This window comes from Artibeus jamaicensis, unplaced genomic scaffold (genome assembly GCF_021234435.1).
Source record: "Artibeus jamaicensis isolate MK-2021 breed Jamaican fruit bat unplaced genomic scaffold, CSHL_Jam_final contig_387, whole genome shotgun sequence".
NCBI classification, from domain to species: domain Eukaryota; kingdom Metazoa; phylum Chordata; class Mammalia; order Chiroptera; family Phyllostomidae; genus Artibeus; species Artibeus jamaicensis.
Window position 1 is genome coordinate 45,619,776 of NW_026521812.1, and position 13,813 is coordinate 45,633,588.

Sequence of the window (13,813 nt, forward strand, 5' to 3'; positions counted from 1 at the left end):
CCACACCACTCTCACACTGCTATGTTCTCTTTATCATACTCACTGTCATCATATTATTGTGTTGATCTCTTGTTTATTAATAAATGTAGGCTAGTTTGACTTGTTAACAGGAGTAGCACAATGCCTTAGCATAGTGCTTAAAAGATAGGTAGTTTTTAAGAGACAGTTGTTGAATGAGAGAAAAATATTTTAAGGAAGCCCCATACATTTAAGAAAGAGTGGAGGGGCGAGAGAGAGAGAGAGAGAGGGAGAGGGAGAGGGAGAGGGAGAGGGAGAGGGAGAAGAAGAAGAAGAAGAAGAAGAAGAAGAAGAAGAAGAAGAAGAAGAAGAAGAAGAAGAAGAAGAAGAAGAAGAAGAAGAAGAAGAAGAAGAAGAAGAAGAAGAAGAAGGAAGAGAAGAAAAGAAAAGAAAAGAAAAGAAAAGAAAAGAAAAGGAAAGGAAGGAAGGAAGAAAGAAAGAAAACAGCTCAGAGCAGTGTTGTTCTGGTTGAATGGAAGAAGCTAAGGGTGGGAATGAATGGTGGTGATGGTAGATGGGCCCTTACTTTGGTCTTCCAGCTGCTCCTGAGGGTTCTTGAAGAACAGCATGAAAACCAGGGGCAGTGTGCAGAAGAGCCAGCAAGTTGGAGTTGTGTCTTGGTCAACACTTTTCAAAAAATTATTTATTGACTTTAGAGAAAGGAAGGGAGAAACATAAATTTGTTGTTCTACTTATTTATGCATTTGTTTGTTGTTTCTTGTATATGCCCCAATTGGGGACTGAACTTGCAACCTTGGCATATTAGATCTAACCAAATGATCTACCTAGCCAGGGCCTTGGTCAACAATTTTTAAAACAGTTTTAAAAAATCAGGAAAATAAATCAGTAAAAATAGTAGCACATAACTGCATTATATGTTCATGGCTCCATACCTTGCTTGTAAAATATCTTATTCTTGTTGATATAGTAAAGCAAACAAACAAACAAAAACTTCCTTTGCTGCAACTAAAACAGTTTTGTTGAATAGTCTGAAGGTTGCTCAGGGCCAACCAACCCTCCACCAATCAACAGATAGTCTCCAAAACGTTGGTAGTCAGTAGCATTGGAAAAACAAATTATAAACATGGTATTGTCTTTTAGGATTAAGTTGTTTATTTTATCACTGAAATTATAAACAATTCATCCCCCAAGAAGTTTTCTGATTTAGAAAACTGCATATAATAAATTACTTATATGTAAGAATAATATATGTAATTTTAAGAAGAGATACAAGGACTCCCACCAAGATGGAGGCGTAGGTGGAAACACTTTGCTTTCTCGCACAACCAAATCTAAAAACAACAAAGTTTTAACAATAAACTCAACCAAACCACAGAAAATTGAACAATACAGAGTCCGAAAATAACAAACTGCTCAGCTAAACCAGTGAGGGGGCAAAGCCAGCAGTGGAGCAGATCTGGCAAAAAAGATCCCCCCACCTAGGCGGTGCACAGGGAGCCGAGGGCATGGATTCCAGGTGTGGAGTAGCTACAGGTGGACCCAGAGAAGGCACGGTGCGGCTGGCTGTCTGCGGTCTCGCATTTGCACGCAGATAAACAGGCGGGGGCAAGCGATGAGGCAGATTGGGTGAGCAGAGGGGGCCGCGATTGCTCTTTTTTTGACCCGCCACCACATACAGCCTCACAAACCAGCAACCTGGGTGGCCCCACCCTGGTGAACACCTAAGGCACCTTTCCTCATATGTAACTGGCACAAACAGATCAAAACATGGCTCAAGAACAACTCAGAGACCCAGAGCCAATAAATCTAAGAGATGAAGAAATAGCCAAACTTTCAGATGCACAGTTCAAAACACTGGTGATCAGGATGCTCACAGAACTGGTTGATTCTAGTCACAAATTAGAGGAACATATGAAGGCTAAACTAATTGAAATGAATGGAAATGCACAGGAAACCAATAGTAATGGAAAGGAAACTGGGACTCAAATCAAAGGAGTGGATCAGAAAGAGGAAAAAAATGACCAAACAGAAAAGGATGAAGAAACAAGAATTCAAAAAAATGAGAAGAGGCTTAGGAACCTCCAGGACATCTTTAAACATTCCAACATCCAAATTATAGGGGTACCAGAAGGGGAAGAGGAACAGTTGCAAGTGGAAACCTTATTTGAACAAATAATAAAGGAGAACTTCCCCATTCTGGCAAAGGAAATAGACTTCCAGGAAATCCAGGAAGCTCAGAGAGTCCCAAAGAAGTTGGACCCAAGAAGGAACACACCAAGGCACATCATCATTATATTAGCCAAGATTAAAATGAAGGAGAGAATCCTAGAAGCAGCAAGAGATAAGGGGACAGTCACCTACAAAGGAGTTCCCATCAGAATGTCAGCTGATTTCTCAAAAGAGACCTTACAGGCAAGAAGGGGCTGGAAAGAAGTATTCCAAGTCATGAAATGCAAGGACCTACCTCCAAGATTGCTCTATCCAGCAAAGCTTTCATTTAGAATGGAAGGGCAGATAAAGTGCTTCTCAGATAAGATCAAATTCAAGGAGTTCATCATCACCAAGTCCTTATTATATGAAATGTTAAAGGGACTTACCTAAGAAAAAGAAGATAAAAAAGTTGAACAGTGAAAGGACAGCAAACTCACAGTTATGAACAACCACACCTAAAACAAAAGCAAACTAAGAGGACAGCTAGATCAGGAGCAGAACCATAGAAGTGAAGATCACATGGAGGGTTAGCAACAGGGGAGTGGGAGGAGAAGGGGCGAGAAGGTACAGAAAATAAGTAGCATAGACAGGTAGAAAATAGATGGGGGGCAAGAATAGTAGGGGAAATACAGAATCTAAAGAACTTGAGACACGTGGTCATAAACTAAAAGGGGGAATGGTGGCGGAGGGGGTGTGCAGGATGGAGGGGAATGAAGGGAGGAAATAGAACAACTGCAATGGCATAATTAATAAAATATATTTTAAGAAAGAGATACATAATGTTAATTTCTCCTGTTATCCAAAAATAAATATCATTTAAAAAAATATTGACTTGTAGTTCTACTTTTCACAAGGTATTTATATGTCTTGACCTTACTTTAAATAAGTGTATAATATTACCACAGGAATATGTCTCATTTGACAATAATCACTAGACCCCTCTCAGTCATAACGGCACATGAATTTTGGACAGATGGCTACGCTCCCTCAGAAGCCCCAAAGCTCTATTCAATTCCTGCCTTAATGAAAGAACTAATTACTTCAGATTGCAGACTTCCTGCTTGCTCTTAAGAAACTGGTATTTAGGATGGGAAATGAAAGATTTTCAAGCTATTTTGAGACTTTTAATTTACATAAAAACTTCATTTTAAAATTATGTTTAAATATTTCCAAATGACATTTTTACTTAACCATAGTAATTGTGAGAACGGGAGGATAGGTATTAGAAAACAGATTCATGCCTCATAAACACAGGCATAGTGCAAATATTGATTCATTGAAGACTGATGTAGAGAAAAAAGGGAACCAAGAAAGGGAAAAAAACCCTTGGTATTAGTTAATTAACACTTTTCAGCTCAAGATATGGAAAACCCATGCCAAACTGGATTAATCCTTAAAAAGGTATTTTTTGGCTCTCGAAACCAGGAGAACTGGTGTCAAACATACCTGGAATTGGGGGAACAAGGGATGCCACAGGGTGCAGTTTCTTCTCATCTCGATTAGATTTCCCTGCATTGTGGTGACTTGATTCTAAGCCCCACCTATCAGAGCTCGGGCAGCTTCCAGGCTCCCACTGTTTTTGCTATCAGCTGTGACGGTGGAAAATAGCATGTGCCTCTCCCTCACCTCTCCTAGCAAAAGTGTCAGTGGATCTTATTGGCTCTCTCTCCCTGAACCAGTCACTGCAGCCAGAGGAGTAGCCCAGATCAGAGAGGATGCCTAAGAGCTAGGAGGACCCCGCCATGTTCAAGTCCAGATTGCAGGACAGGGATTCAGCCCTGGGGAAGAAGAATATGATGCAGCTGCTGCACCTGGAAGCAAGGCTACATGATCCTCTTTTCCTCGAGGATAAAAATGCCTAGTTTATAGTGTTGAAAGGGTTGAATGGGGTAATATAAATATAGCACCTCACAGAATGGTAGACTTTCACAAATGATCAAATTCTTATTCCATTTCCTTTCTGGCCATTGTCTTTACATAAGCAGCAATGGCCATTGTCACCACAAGGTGCCAGTCATGTGCTGAAAGGTAATGGGCTGCTTTTATGGCCACAGGAAAATTAAAAATTGGCAGAAATGATGATTGGCAGCTGGAAGAAAGCATGGGGACTGTGAGTCCTGCTGCACTGAAACCAGCCCGTGTGACCTTGACCAAGGTCTGGATTGATCTCTGGCCTGAATTTCCTCATGAAAAACTTGAAGGCCAATTCTCCATTTGACTTAAAATTTTTTTTTATTCTATAAAAAGTAAATCTTGTATTTAATGGTAATAACCCTGACTATAATCTCAGAAATAAAAAATGCTCGACAGTCTTGGTTGTTAATACACACTGTTTAAAAACATGACTGAAGTATTGCCCATTCATTTATTGCTAAGTCGTCACTACCCCAGGAGGCCTGAAAGAGTCCATGTAATTTTGTAAGGTGACTAATGGGCCCACAGAGAGGCTCTCAAGTTATATACAGCTCAGAAAATCATCCTCTGAGGCATGCAATTCAAAAACCTCACTATTAAAAAAAGTCACACTGAGCAGGCTTCAGAAAAAGTATTTTTAGTCATGATTATGTTTTAATGCTAGATTCTTAAAATGACTTGGAAAAGAAGCAGCAGTTCAGAAAATTTCAGCTCTGAAATGCGTTGGAAGTATCTAGGACATCAGGAGAATGTCAGAAAAGCGTGAGTTTTAATTGGGTTCAAGAACAAAAATGCTGACTGTCCACTTTTGCATGAATCAAACCTTATAACGAAGTTAAACTAAGATGATGTGATAACAACTAACATTGATCCGGTATAATACCCTGAGGGAGGTTATAGTATTTCTTAATACAGAATTCTCTACAACAAGGAAGTAAGGTGCCGGTTCTATCCTTGCAAAAAGAGACCCGATTGAAATTCTTAGGGTGTCCCCACATTTCCACATTCCATGGAGAGATGTGGAACAGTGTTGTCTAAACACTTGCCCTTCATTTCTCAGCATACTTTTATTTCCAGGATAAACCCTCCTGAATTCTTAAACGTGGACAGTATGGTGAAGCTTTGTTGGTCAGGTATAGATCAGAACAGTTCTTAGGTTTCTTTCATATCATACTTCATAAATCCAGACTTTCCCCTTATAAAAGGGGAAAGATAATTAACTAAGGTATTTATTTTGGTATTTTTCTGCTGTAGAAGAATCTGAAAGAAGGAGAGCTGTTTTGTTTTTAGCTTTCTATTTTTCCTCCCCCATTTGGAGGTAGGCAGGACTTGAAAATCTTTTGATTCTGAGTGATTGTTGTGAGGTCAGTGCAGAAAGCCCAAGTCACTTCAGGGCCCTTGGAGGACTGGAGACACACAGCGTGCTGGGCCCCAGGCCCAGAGTTTCCCATTGATTCAACAAGTCTGGTGTGGCGTCTGGGAACCCGCATTTCCAATCTTAAGTCTTCCTGTAATACTGATGCCTCAGGCCAGAATCACAAGCTAAGGACTAGTGGCTGTGTTAAGGTAAGCTCTCTTCCTGGCAGCCTGGAAACTGCCCTTCTTCTTCAGAAGCCTGGAACCTGAGCGCATTGAGGGGGTAGCACTGGGAAGTGTGTGTGTATGGGGAAGAGGTGGGTGAACGTGTCTGTCAAGGGAACGTGGAATCTCTTAGAAGTGAGGGAAAGGACGGTGCCAGAACCCAGGATAATCGTGGTGGTCTGTAGCTCCTGAACTTCTTGAGGAAGGGTGGTGGTTCCTTAGCTGTCTACCAGGGCTAGCCTGAGCTCAGGTGAAAATGGGACTTGAAGGGAAGCTGCTTGGCCCAGAACCAGGTGAGCCAACTTCTTGGGTGAACCTTGGACAGAGGATTCAAGCATCCATGACACACTGAGGATTGCTTATTTCCTGGGCACCAAATAAGCCTTCCAGATCTTTACGTAAACCCTGGAGGAGGAGGAGGAGGAGGGGACACATAACTGCATTTCTTGCCAATTCAGTGTCATGAAGGATGGCCGTCAGATTTAATTTAATTTGAAGAAAATAATTAGATATCTTTCCTACCCCACTTTGAGTAAACCCCACAGCCACTACACCAACTTCTGTTGTAGAACACATAATTACATGTGTTAGTATCTGAGGCCTCACTCAAGTTCTGCCCTGCCACAGCTCTGAGTTCATGCAGAAGGGAGGGGCAGGGCCTCTCTGCACTGCTGTGCAACTCTCACCCCGCCCAGAGTGCGGGGGGGGGGGGTGCGAAATCCAGTTGGGTGGTGAGGAAAGGATGACCTTTTCTCATTTCCTAATGTACATACACGATTCCTGCGTATTATTACACCATAAGGAAATGCAACACTTCAAGCATTTTCCTGTTGGAAAATGGTTTTCCAGTTTTCACATGGTTTCTGCTGCTCACTGCCATCATAAACATCTCTGTATATTTCTCTTACATATATAAATATTCATAAGTTAAATAGCTATAAATGGAATTGCTGAACTACCTGAAACTTTCTCTTGACTTTACTCACAGACATTCTGTCCATTAGACATGCATGTGGTATTAAAAGCAGTTTGGTTTCTTTTTAACATACAAAGACTTCTGAGAGTGTACTGGCCATCACCTGAGGGTGTAAATTAGCCCACACAGGTTGCTTTCCTCCATTTTCTAGTTCAGTTATATTGTTCTGAGTAAATGGAAGAACAATTAGATGGGAGTGAGTGGAGAATTACTAAAATAGGTACATTTGGAATAGGGATTAGGGTGCAATGCCTTGCAACTTGAATTACATACAGGACACTGATTCCCTGAAGGTTCAGCAAAGGCAGGTTAGAAGGCATTAAATTGTCAAGGATTACTTGTATCTCAAAATTACAGCTCCGTTCAATCCCATTTCCCTCTATGAAAGGTGAAAAAAACACCCATTTTCTTCTCCCCAGGACCTAGGGCTCCGGTAATGTGTGCTAAGCCTTCTTCTGGTTTAAATGGACTTGGGGGTAATCACAGAAATTTAAATATCGTTGAAGTATTGTTTCTGTAGAAAATGGATTTCTCTTTCCAAACAACTGATTGAAGTATATGCTTTTTAGTACCAAACGATGATCAGAAACAGCCTGTCTGTGGTTATAAAGCTCAACCGTGAAGCACTCTGCTGTCTGACTTGAGTAAGCACGTTGAAAATGGCTGAGCTGAAAAGAAATCACGCTGTAAAATCTCTAAGACGTGCTTTAATTATTTACTGCAGTTCGTGTGTCGGGGTGGTTTGTGGGCATTTTAAAGGCTAGGCTGTAACGCCATAATGCGCCGTGTCTCCTCCACGCTGTAAAACAGGGTGAGTTGTTTCCAGGGCAGCTCTGGGAAAACAGCTTAAGAGACAGTCAGCCATCTCTGCCACCCCGGACTGCGAGGAGGGGCTTGCACCGCCAGCTGCATGGAACTGTTAAATCCCTGACCTGGTTTTTAAAAAATATTCAAAGAGAAAGCAGGGACACACATACTCGCTGTGGCCCAGCTAAATAAAACCATGTTCCTTTTATCATTTCGCATTAGCCACATTTGTTTGAGCAGCAGGTGAAGCGCCTTTCAAAAAAACTCATCTCCGAGGCAAGTCATCTGTTTTACATTAATTGTCCATTAGTCTCTAAGCCTCCACCCATTAAAATCCTCAGCCACTCATTACACATTTGTGCCCAAGTCCCGCTGTCAGCTTTCAACGCAGAGTAGTTTTTCCACATCTGACTTAATTGCACTAAGTGCCTGATCCTTTGAGACAGCGTTGCGCGTACCAATTAATGCAAACTTTCTTTGCTTGCTAGGTTGAACAGATAAACCATGGTGAGGGCAGTTTAGATGCTATTTATTCTAATTTATTAGAGGCCTTTCCGCCCTGGGCTCACACAGGGGGGTCTTGCATCTACCCTGCTCTGTGTGTGTGGTGACTTCTAAATATGTCTTGAATAGACTTAGTTTTTTTGAAAATTCCCATAAATTTACAATCTACGTTATTGTGATGAGGGGTTTACATTTCATTTCCTCCTGATTAGTTTAAACATGTAATTTTTAAATGCACGTGGCAACTCTGAAGAACAGCTTGGATAAAATTGACTTTGTTGATGGAAAAATTAAGCTTTCATCCTTTCAGATTACAGCTCGAGGGACTGCAGCACAATAATTTAATTACTGTAGCTGCCTTATTATACCTGATTCACCTACTTTTAGCCCCATGGCTGCTGTTCTGAAAAAAAAAAAACCATTTAAATGAAGGAAGAGCAGAAAGTCTTGAATATAATCAATCTTAGAGTAGTTTTTAGAAATTTTTGATGGGGAGAGGCACCCCCCCATCATGAGACTGAGAAAAACATGAACAGATTCTCTGCGACTCTACATCGAAGTAATAGAAAAACAATGGTTTTCATTTATTCTTTTTAAAAACTGTACCGTATTCCCATTGGTTGCATTTCACACACTGATTAACATTAAAAGTAGCCAATCAATTAATATCAATTATTGTCAAGATATCATGGAATTCAGGTTCTAAATAATGTTTTCATTCATAGGTTTTACTATAGGTCTTAAAATTTTTATGAGGGTTTAGTTTCATCTTATACCTGAGTTTTGTTCATAAATGTCCCTTTTTATATTTAGTAAGTACCTGTGTATTGATTTGCTTGATTATATTTAATCAATACTAGAAAAAGTGGTAGATGGAGGGGAATACAAATGCATTTGAGACTGACTAAATTATAGGATATAATGAAAATCAAGATGGAACTTTTTTGTTTCCTACTTCCTGAAGATTGTTGAGAGAATATCCACTTTTGCCATAAGCAAATTATGTAGAAAAAAATGAGTAGCCAGCCTGGGAAACACATGCACACAGTCAGCCTCTGGGGCTTTCTGCCTTCCTTCCAAGGAATCCCTAACCTGCCACTACCCTCTCCCACAGCTCTTCTCTCCCCTTACCCAGGATTGGCCAATCCTGTGTCCAATCACAAACAGCCTTGATTAGTAACAAGGTATAGGCAAAGACAGCTGCTAAGATTTAGGGTTTTGATGCTTTCAGAGGACTTCATCTTTTTCATTATCATCTTTCACCAACATTTTTGAGTATGCTGTCTACAGAGGGTAAGGAGACTTGGAGTTATCTCTCCCCAGAGAGTAAACTTTCTCTTCTTGATGAGTTAGCACCCCTGATTGATTCTGTAAGTTTTGTTTCCACATCATGGGCATAAATGGTGGCCTCATCCACCAAACTGACAGAGAAATTCTTTACTACTCTCAAGTTACAGGCTAGTTTATTTCTAAAAAATTTCTTTAATAGTTCAGTTCATCTGTAGGATACTCTTTTAGAAATTCTATCAGCTTTTCTCTCAGCTGTTTTTCAGGAGGAGAGCTAAGGAAAATACCAAAATACAGACTAACAGATTCAAAAACATATATTAGAAGTTTAAAAACCTCATACACATTTCTATGCCCTTTAAAATAGTACTTCTTAATTCTAATGGCTTTTACAGCATGGTGTTAGCTGAAGATATTTTAATTCCACCAACCCAACTGACAGAATTGTTGGATGCTGCTGCAGCTTTATTTTGATTCTGAGTCATCATCGCTTACATCATCTTCTTTGTTACCGATTCATTTGCCCAGGGAAGTGATGTTTCTAAATTTCTTAGTTTCTGAATTTTCACCCAGTATTTTGATTGAAAGTCTAGAACATTGTTCATACATGTGGGATCTTGCTGAAAAGGATATTTTTCCAAGGTCTGCATTCGGCAGATTCAGTCATGCCCTTGTACCAACTCCTCAGGGTCTCTGTGTTAAGCCTCTCTTATTATAGTTGAATCAGCTCCCCACCTACAGCAGACACACCCTAGGGTGACCTCTAAAGAGCCCTGCCCTTAATACACACGTACGGGGAGAACCTGGGGTGGGCTTCTACCAAAAAGAATATTCGGAAGATGTGGCATATCACTCCTGTGATTATATTATTTTATATGGCAAAGGTGAAGGGATTTGGAGGGTATAATGAGGGTCACTAAGCAGTTCACTTTAAGTTAAACAAAGGAACTTTATTTTGGGGGTTCTGGCCTAATCAGGCAAGCCCTTTAAAAGAGGTTCAAGTTAAAGACTTGAAACAGCAGAGTTTGTCTTTTCTCCATTGCTTGCTTTGGAGAGCAAGCTGCTGTGACTTCCAGAGCCACAAGGAAGTGAACTCTGCCAACAATCTGAAGGAGCTTAGAAGTGGCTCTTCCCCCACGTGAGTGTTCAGGTGAAAATGCAGTCCAGACAACTTGATTTCAGCCTGATGAGGCCCTGAGCAGGGAACCCAGTCCCACCACACCCACATTCCTGACCCACAGAAAGTGTGAGATAATAAGTGGGTGTTGTTATGGGCTGCTGTGTGTAAGGTACTTTGTTATGCAGCAACAGAAAACTAATACACCACCCTTGCAATAAAAGCATCATGTGGTTTTTATTGCCAAGCACCTCCTACATCATTATTTGCACAAATATTTACACACGAACTACATATGAGGTCTTCTTGCACTTCGTTACTAGAAAATGTGCCCAAGTCACACCCCAGGCTCTAGAGATGATTTATATGTCACCCTCATGCTTCTTACAGGCTTTGCTGCCGGTGACCTAAGAGCCAATTTGGTGCCCAGCACCAGGAGTAAAAGTCCCTTTTAAGTAACTGGACACATCTGGCCCCTCTGCTACCTTTACATCGGTGCTTATCTAACATTTCGGTCTCAGGACCCCTTTTCATCCAAATTATTGAGGATGCCAAAGAAACTTAGTGTGGGTGATGTTTATCACCTAATGTACTTGAAAGGAACACTGAATAATGGTTGAACGTGAGAACACATGTGTTCCATTAGCCCTCAGAACAATGCCATCATTACGAAGCCTTTGAAAAGCCCCACTGTTTGCTTGTAAAGAAAAAGGAAAGTAAAAAGCTAAATAACATCATAGTATTGTTATAAATTGACCTTATAGGCTTAAAAGAGTCTTTCAGACACCTGGGGATCCCCTGACTGCACTTGGAGAATCACTGCTCTGTTTTGCACTGCATTCCTCTTTTTTTTCTGGCTTTATTGAAGTGTAATTGACATATCACATTGCATTAAATGATAGTAAGCAAACTAAAATAAGTTTATGAAATATGAGGTAAGCACTTTAAAAGATGAAAAGAAAAACACCCTGGCTATGTGATTACTTCTTATTTGCCCCGTGGATACGTCACTGGCCCATCTTTGCTCAGTTCTGTGCCCTGGAAGCTGACCTCTACAGACTGTGTCAGGAGACTCCAGCCCTCTGGCTTCCAGCTGGGTTTGTGCAGTTGAGGGCAACAGTGGGAAATGTGAGGAGAGGAGAAGATGAGGCTGAGGTCATACATGGATCCCTTCTTCCCTGCACAGGGCAGTTCTGCCGGGAAGTCCCTCCTCTAAGGCTCCAGCCCTTAGCTGGGCTCCGATAACAGAGTTCCTTCTCTTTCCCCTTCAGGGTGGGCGTGGCCATGACTTCTTCCTGATGTTTGTCCCTGGTGTCTCCCATACCTTGTTGTCTTCCCTAATTCTGTTCTCATTCAATTCATTTTTTTTAAAGATTTTATTTATTTATCTTTAGAGGGGAAGGAAGGAGAGAGGGAGAGAAACATCAATGTATGGTTGCCTTTCATGCGTCCCCTGCTGGGAATTGGCCTGCAGGGAACTGGTCTGCAACCCAGGCATGTGCCCTGACTGGGAATCGAACCGCGATTGTCTGGTTCGCAGGCCCGTGCTCAGTCCACTGAGCTACACCAGCCAGGGCTCATTCAATTCATTTTTTTAAATCTACTTTCAGCTCCTTTGATCTTTCTGTTTCATAAGGGAGCCTGGCTAACAGGGTGACCTTCGGTAAGTCCCCTCAGGTAGCAGGTTCTCGGTTTATTTAACTAAAACATGAAGGGCCTGAGCAGAGTGTTTTCTGCACACCAGTCTCACCGTATGCCAGTCTGCATTGTGGTCAGATATGTCGGGAGACACTAACATAATGTCTCCACGTGGAAAGCCACAACTGACAGCACCATAGCAAAAGCTCTGAGGGGTTGTCAATAAGCCTGTTTGACCTTGTTCAACCCAGCATTTTTCTACCACAGTTAACGGTGGAACCTCTGCTTTTGCAGGAAACCTAATGACACCTGACAAACACTGGACCGGGTCTGCCCGGTCAGACGCTGTGTTATTCCATGGAGAGATCTGTGTGTGTGTGCTGTTAACGGTGAGGATACTCTCTGATCGGCTCTCTATCCTTGGGGACGGCCCCCTGGTTTAGGCCACTTTGAGCCAGCATTTCCTTCTCTTGAAACTCAGATCATTCTGACAGATGCCCCTTGCAATACAACTACTTGTGGCCATTATTTTCACCCTCAAATTCTTCCCGGGAGCCTGCTACAAATGTGTAGGAAGCAACAGAAAATTAAACACATGTCTGTGTTCCCGGGCCCCCTCCCGCCAGGACGGTGCAGCATGGTCTGGGCAGGATGGCGCGTGTGGGAGCGGCTCAGGAATGCAGTCATGGAAAGGCACCCACCGAACGCTTCCCGAGAGGAAATTCTAGAAAAGAGAAGGCATGGGTGGCTTTCTTGTTCCCAACCGATTTCCTGATCAAGTCTTTTCCTTGATATACATGTCTAGTGACAGTGCTTATGCACACGCCTTCATATATGTATGGCCATTGTTATATCTGTTTTATGTGGAACTATTGAGAGGTGAGAAACTATTTAATCTTATTGGAACTGGTTAATCTTTGACATCTGCTCCCAGTATTTAAGACACTGCAATATAAGTTATGTGCATTTATGGAACACTTTTCCCCTAATATCCCTTCCCATTTGTATTGTGAGGAAAGAGGGACATGAAGAAATGAATCTTTTGCCCCTGTGGCAGTCCGCATTAAATCAGAAAAACAGAAGCCGTTCTGGGTTTTTCCATTAGAGTAGATAGACAAATTGAGACTGACAGAACCATTCGAGGGCGGGGTAAGGAAAGGACAGCAGATTGTTTTGGGGACGTTGCAGGGCAGAGATAAAGTTCCTGGTTTTCCTCTGAGACACAGAGAAATTGGGGGGTGGGGGGAGACGTGTTACAGTGAAGCCAAGTTGTCAGCAGACCACCCCGAAACCTCTCTTCCCCAATACACTCATAGAAAATAAAACACAAGCAAAAAGCAATGGTGAAACCCCTATCTTTAAATTATACCAAGGACAAGATCACTCTGGCAAAAAGCCCTTGATACTCAGTTCATCGGTGGAATATCTGCTCTGCAGAAGTGGAGGCATTTTTTTGAATTAAAATTTTCTTGCTCAAAACTCACTCAGGTGCTCGAGGTACGGCGGCTGCAGCCAGTGGTAGCAGGGTCAGCCTCGCTTCCTTTAGGAGCCTGAGGTCTGGAGCAGCTTTCTGAAATCCGCAGCTCTGAACACCGACGCAGTTCAGTCAAAAGCCACACATTGGCTCGCAGCAGCTTCAAGCATACAGTGAAATATCAGGAACTATGTCAACCAAGAGATTAACAAGCTTCGTCCTCCTGATTTAAGAAGAAAGAAATAACTTTGGAGGAAAGCCAACACGCTTCTAAATTTATACACGCATCTGCACGTGCACTGAGTGCTCCTAATGATGATCACGT